This window comes from Monodelphis domestica, chromosome 1 (assembly GCF_027887165.1).
Source record: "Monodelphis domestica isolate mMonDom1 chromosome 1, mMonDom1.pri, whole genome shotgun sequence".
In the NCBI taxonomy this organism is placed as follows: domain Eukaryota; kingdom Metazoa; phylum Chordata; class Mammalia; order Didelphimorphia; family Didelphidae; genus Monodelphis; species Monodelphis domestica.
Window position 1 is genome coordinate 713,800,554 of NC_077227.1, and position 7,187 is coordinate 713,807,740.

Consider the following 7,187-nt stretch of genomic DNA (forward strand, 5'->3'; position numbering starts at 1 on the left):
TTTTTAAAACTAATAACTTAAAATTATCACACAAAAAAAACTCCTCCTAAAGTTTTTGTGATGTATTATAATAATTTACCAGTCTTTTACTATTAAACTTAGATAGCCAACTGAGAAAATAGTTCTAGAACCATTCTTCCACCACTGATTTAAGACTGGGGCAGGAAGTGCCTTATAGAATACTAATTTAGCCTTCTGGGTAGATTTTGTCATGTTACCAAGTCTATCCGCCTTTTTGTGAACTACTCTGATGATAACAACTAAAACCAATTACAACTAACATCACTAATAGCAAAATTATCCATGAGAGAATAATCAGAGAAGCTCTCCACACACATAGTCTTGCCTAGAACCATGTCAACAATGACAATATCCACCAGATTCAGAAATTTAAGGCCTTTTTATCAGGATAATTAATTTTCTCCTTCAGTTCTGCATACTTGTAGACAATGTGATCATTGGGACAATCCTGAAGAGGTGGATGGTCAGAACTGATTTGCCCAGAATGGTTCAGAATAATGATCTGTGTGATGAAGCCAGCTGCTTCCATTGGTCTAGAAAAGGGGGTCCTGGATTCAAATGTGGCCTCAGACACCTGGGCAGATCATTTAACTCTCATTGTCTAGCCCTTACCACTTTTCTGCATTGGAACCAATATACAGTATTGATTCTAAGATAGAAGATAAGAGTTAAAAAAGGAAAAAAAAAGAAATTAACATTATCCCCAGAAAAACCTTACTTAAAGCTTCAAGGTGTGTTTCAACAGACTTTAATTCAGTTATAACATTGACTATGGCAAAGGTGACCCCATGACTGGTTTTAGAATACCAGTCTCGATGTGGCCAATAGGTATAGTACCAATACCACCAATCTTGTAGACATCTCGGTGAGGTAAGTGCAGGGTATGGAAGAGAAATGAAGAAAGTAAGGATTTGCAGGACAAGCCTGCATGCAGACCAAGGTGATTATCTGTCTGTCAATCAAGGAGAAGATTCCAAACGGAATGTCCCCAGGAGGAGGAGGCAATTGAGCTGGCCAGGAGAAACTGAGAAACCTCTGCTCTCTCTGGGGGTGGATTGACCAGGAGATTTTGGCTCTCTGGATTTTTTCTGAGAAAGGAGGCAAGCCTGGCTGAAGGGAGAAGAAGCTGAGAACTAATATTAGCTTTTGTCCCAGGCTGAAGGACCCTTGAGGGGGGCTTCTGAAATTAGGCTGAGAGACCTTGGTGACTTTGTGGAGAAGAGAAGAAGAATAACAGTTGTTCTCCATCTCTGACTGTCCCTCTGTCACTGTTGTGACTGGACTGATTTCCCAAACCCTCAAATTCTTATAGTTTAGGGAAACCCTCATCCCTCTTTCCTCAGTTCTCTATCCTGTTGTTTCCCAATAAACCCCTTACCTGAGAAAGAAAACAAGAGTATCTTCATAGTCCACTCAGGGGAGAGGGGCAAAGCCACAAGCTTCAAGAAGAAACTGGGAGGGAGAAGCTGGAAGAAGGGAGGGGAGGGGACGGAGTGTGTGGGATCTGGGAGTGAAAGGAGGTGGAGGTTAGGAAACAGATTGACCTATCAGCCATCAATAGAGATTGTAGGCAAACCCCAGAGCATTCCCCTGTAGAGGTATCTATCTGTTGCAGCATCTCTCTACCCCTAGCAGCATTTCTCATCTATCTCCATTGTAATTAGGTACCCTCCGGTGTGTCCTCATAGTAGCAGCTATCTAGCCTGCCAGAGTACATCAGTTATTACAATAAGAAATAGTCACACAGATTATCTATTCTTTTACAAGGGACTTGTCAGTTGGGCAAGTTGGTGGTAGGATATAATTCAAAGCTTGAAGTGGCATGGTTCCATTAACATCTCCATCCTTATAAGTAAATTTTCATACCTTGAACAAAGGCATAATGAAGTTTGGCACCATGTCACCATTTCAACCTGAAATTGGCACAAAGGCTACCATTACAGGATTGTAGCCAATGTCCTTAATATAAGATATTGACTTCCTTGACAAGTTCCTCATAATGCTTCTGGCTATAGTGGGATTCTGTGGAATCCATTTTGTTAACACCAAGAATTTATTGTTTCATACTTAGTTGTAGGCAAGCAGAGCATGCTCATAGTCTGCCATTCTCTGATGTACCAACATCAAATTTACCAACACCAGCAACAACAATCTTCTGATTATATATATATATGTATATATATATATATATGTATGTATATGTATATATATATCATCCTGATATATACATATATACATAAATTGTGTTCTTTATTAAATCTCCATGTCTTAGAGCACTAATAATGTTCATTTAGTAATACATATACATCCCAGATCATATTGCTTATCATCTCTAAGTGGAGAGAGAGAAGGAAAAGAGGGAGACAGTTTGCATCTTATAATTTTTAAAAATGTATGTTGAAAATTATTATTACATGTAATTGGGAAAATAAAATATCTTTGAATTTAAAAACAAAATTATAATGATCATCTAGGGGCAACTAGAGGGCTTAGTGGATAGAGAACAGGCTTGGAGACAAGAGGTCCTACATTCAAATATGGCATTTCCTAGTACTGTGACCCTGGACAAGCCACTTAAACCTAAATGCCTACTCCTTACTGCTCTTCTGCCTTAGAATCAATACTGTATTGACTCTAAGACAGAAGGTAAATGTTGTTGTTGTTGTTTTTGATAATAATAATAATAATGGTCACATACTACTTGCTGGTCTCAAATTTCAACAGTTAGATAACAATAGCAAAACTGCACTTACATTCAGCCTTAAGATTAATTGAGACCCAGGAATATTTGAAATTTTTTCACATCTCAGCAACCTCCTTCTCCAGGTTCTCAATGGTTCTCTTATCAATTCCATGACATTTGTAGATGAAGTGGCCAGTTGTGGTGGAGTTGCTAAAGTCTTTGTGTCCAGTAACAAAAATGTTAATGTGAGTCTTTTTCTTGACAATTAAAAACATTTTTTTTATTTTCCTAGTTACATTTAATAATTTTTGACATACATTTTCTGAAGTTATAAGACTCAAATTATCTCCCTCCCTTCCTTCTCTCCCCCCTTCCAGCAATGGTAAGCAATTTGTTCCAGGTTATACATGTATCATGAGGCAAAACTTACTTCCATATTGGTCACTGTGGTAGGAAAATACTCATATAAAACCAAAACCCTCAAAATAAAAATATAAAGATGATAAATGAAAAATAACATTTTTTGATATGCATTGCAACTCCAAAAGTTCTTTCTCTGGAGGTGGAGAGCTGTCTTTCTCATAAATCCTGCAGAATTATCCTGGACCATTGTTTTGCTGAAAATTGCTAAGTCTTTCACAGTTGATCATTGTATAATATTGCTGCTACTAAGTACAATATTCTCCTGGTTCTTCTTATTTCACTCTCAATCAGATCATGAGGATCTTTCCAGTGTTTTCTGAAATCATCCCATTCATCATTTCTTATAGCACAGTCTTTGACAATTTTTATAGACGTTTAGCTGTAATGTTCACAACACAACATTCTGGCAGCAAAATCTGTTGTAAAAAAACCTACCAAATAATTTTAACGATTATTGTTTTGTTGTATCCTTTGAAAGCTGGTACTTCCTGGGTCCAATTTCTCTCAAATCTGTAAAGATTAAAATTTAGGGGAGACGGGGAGATTGAGGCAGGTAGAAATTAGTTTCTCTCTGCAAGGAGTATTATATTTTTTAGAAGTTTATTGAAGATTAAGGATTAAAGAAAATACAGGATAAGAAACACGTGTCCAGTGGTACAATCGAAGGTGATGGACTTCTCCATTAGTATCAATGCAATTTCCCTGAACAATCTGCAGGGATCTAAAAAAAATACTACCCACAAGCAAAGGATAAACTGTGGGAGTAAAAACACCGCTGAAAAGCAACTGCTTGACTACAGGGTTGGAGGAGATAAGACTGAGGAGAGACTCTAAATGAACACTCTAATGCAAATTCCAACAACAGGGAAATGGGTTCGAGTCAAGAACACATGTGATAACCAGTGGAATCGTGAGTCGGCTATGGGAGAGGGAAAGGAGGGGCGGGGGGGGGGGGGAGGAAAAGAAAACGATCTTTGTTTCCAGTGAATAATGTATGAAAACGACCAAATAAAATAATGTTTAAATAAAAAAAAAAAGAAACACGTGTCCAGGTCATAGAATGGCCTAGACACAACCTCACCTACATTATGAAAAAAGCCAGGCCTGCCCCAAAAAGGAAGTCCAAGAGTCAGAGAGCCCTCAAAAGCCTTTGAATCAGCTTAAATACCTTCTCGATCTTGGCCCAGGTGAGATTACAAGGCATTTTGGGGAAGTGGAGCAAGGAATTGTGGGGATTGTAGTCCTGTATTCGAGTCTATTTTTTACATTTCCCCGTGTGATCATTTTGGAAAAATTAATTTTTCCCCAAAATGATCATAAAAACATAATCAACTTAAAAGATTACAATAATGTGAGGATAAGAGAGAGAAAAAAAGAATAAAACCAATAATTGCTGAATGCATTGACAAAAAGCTATTAGGGGGCAGTCCCCTTTGGCATGAAAGTATACATACAAATAAATGTTCAATCAACCACACCCAAAGTTCAATTTGATCTTGTGCAGCTTGTGGTCTGGATGCTTCTTCATGGTGGCTTCTCCAACAGTTCAGTTTCTGGATTCAGAGATATAGCATCTTCTTTACCTAAAATTCTTCTCAAAAGGAATTTAAACTTTGCAATTTACAATAATATTTTTTTTTTTACATTTCCCTGTGTTGTGAGTGATTGAAAAAAAACAGAATCACTTAGGGATGCATGGCTGAGGTATGAGGTATATGAATCAATTGGCAAGAGATATTAAAAAGACATCAGAAAAATCAAAAAGATAAAATACAAGGCTTTCTCACCAAAAATGAGATCCATTTCCTCTTAATATCTGGCCATGCTCCACTGTGAGTAGAAGGCAAATGAATTGAACAAGGTTAACAAATTTTTTTCATTTTTTAAAAATACAGTAGTACAAATATGTAGTTACCAAAATCCCCAAAATTCTCAATAGCCCAATCAATTACAATAGCAAACAAACACACTTTCACATTTCACATAAGTTGCTGTATGACATTTTAAAAACCTATGAATTGATGGACATTTGTCACAATTTTTACAAACATAGCAATCCTTCAACCTTGGTATTTAAACATATTTTTTAAACAAAGTAAAACTCATCTTGGGTTTAGAACATAATCAAGAAATCTATATATCATTCTGGTGCAAGTAAAGTAGTGAGCTGAAGAGTATAAATAAAGGGGTGCTCCTTTTTCTTGGAGGCTTTTTAGAGGTACAAATGCCCTGAGATTAACTGCCCAACTTCCATTCACATGTGGGAAGGTTGGGGGTTATAAAATGTATTTCACTTCAGCTACTAGAATGGCCTTACCTCGTGGTAGGGGCAGGCAAAATAACCAGAGATTGTTAAAAAAAATTACAAAAATCATATTTAAAAAACCCTTAAAATCATTTGAGATATTTAGCACATTAATTTTTCCAAAGGCTGTTATACAATTATAACCAGTTCTGAAGTCCATCTATCCTCAGCAAAATAGAAAAAAGCTGTTTTTTGGGGTTTTTTATATATGGGCTTAATTCACAATAATATTTGTTCAGCACAGTTATAGGGGAAAAACAACAGAATTTCAAAACTCAGTACATTCAAAATAAATTCAATCAACCTTCAGTTCAAGCAGAATAATAATGAATCCAGTAATATATGAACTTAAAATCACAAAGTTAAACCATAACAAAAAATGCAATAGAATACAGAGATTTTTTTATAAACCATTGGAGTTTGAAATGCCTCAAAATATAGCCTTTAGTCTCTTCAAAGTTCCTTGGGTTCTTATCCATTTAAATGTCTATTGTCCGAAGGCAGAGTAGTAAGAGCTAGGCAATGGGTTTCAAGGGACCCATCCAGGGCCCCACAGCTGGGAAGTATCTGAGGCCAGATTTTAACTAGAGACCTCCCATCTCTGGGCCTGGCTCCCAGTTCGCTGGGCCACCCATTTTCCCCTTCAAAGTTAGTTGAATCTTCTCCCTGACACGCAGGTGAAGTTAATGCTATTACCAGAACAGTCAAAAGGTATCCTTTTAAACCCATTGCTTTTTAGGTTTCTGTTTGAAAAGATCTGTTTCTTCTCTCTAGTCTCTCTTTTCTCTCTCCCTTGCTCTGATCCCCCTGTGGCCAATACCCCCATCCACGTGGAGGCTTAGCCTAAGGGAAAATTGCCTGTTCTCCTTTCCCTCTCATCTCTCTTTTCCGCCCACGTGGCCAATACTGTTACCAGCTGGTCACAATGAGTCCTGAGCGATGAGTGAATCTGCTCCAAGGATCTGGGTGATGAGCCGGCTGGTGCCGAGCTTGTGGGTCTGGGGCGCAGAAACAGGTAGGCAGGGCCAGAGAGCCAGGAGATCGGGAACCAGGTGATTGCAATCTTGGTTGAATCAGGTCTGGATCAGGGCTGAAAGCCTGCAGGCAAAAGCGGCTGAGCTGGGTGGGGTGGGGTGGGGGGCAAATGCAAAAAGTCTGGATCAAGCAGCAGCTTTGCAAGGGTAAAAAACCTTGACCAGAGAGATATGGCTCAAAAAAAAATTTTTTTTTCTAGGTACTAGATATTAAAGATTAAATCAGAAGATTGGGAGTTTTTTTCTCCCAAAGTGGTTACGCCAACTGTAAAGATAAAATTTAGGGGAGATGGGGAGACTGAGGCAGGTAGAAATTAGTTTCTCTCTGCAAGGAGTATTATATTTTTTTAGAGGTTTATTGAAGATTAAAGATTAAAGAAAATACAGGATAAGAAACACGTGTCCAGGTCATAGAATGGCCTAGACACAACCTCACCTACATTATGAAAAAAGCCAGGCCTGCCCCAAAAAGGAAGTCCAAGAGTCAGAGAGCCCTCAAAAGCCTTTGAATCAGCTTAAATACCTTCTCGATCTCGGCCCAGGTGAGATTACAAGGCATTTTGGGGAAGTGGAGCAAGGAATTGTGGGGATTGTAGTCCTCTATTCGAGTCTATTTTTTACAAATCTCGATACCAAAATCAAAACTTTCAATAAGCACATGAAAAAGTGTTCTAAATCTTTCCTGATTAGAGAAATGCAAATTTAAAAACTCTCAGGTATC

The 7,187-nt window shown here is 38.0% G+C and overlaps 1 pseudogene; it reads right to left on the reverse strand.

Annotated features, from left to right (window-relative positions):
* Positions 1–382: 382 nt before the first annotated feature.
* Positions 383–2,086, reverse strand: LOC100029085 (elongation factor 1-alpha 1-like; annotated as a pseudogene).
* Between the last annotated feature and the right edge of the window lie 5,101 nt (positions 2,087–7,187).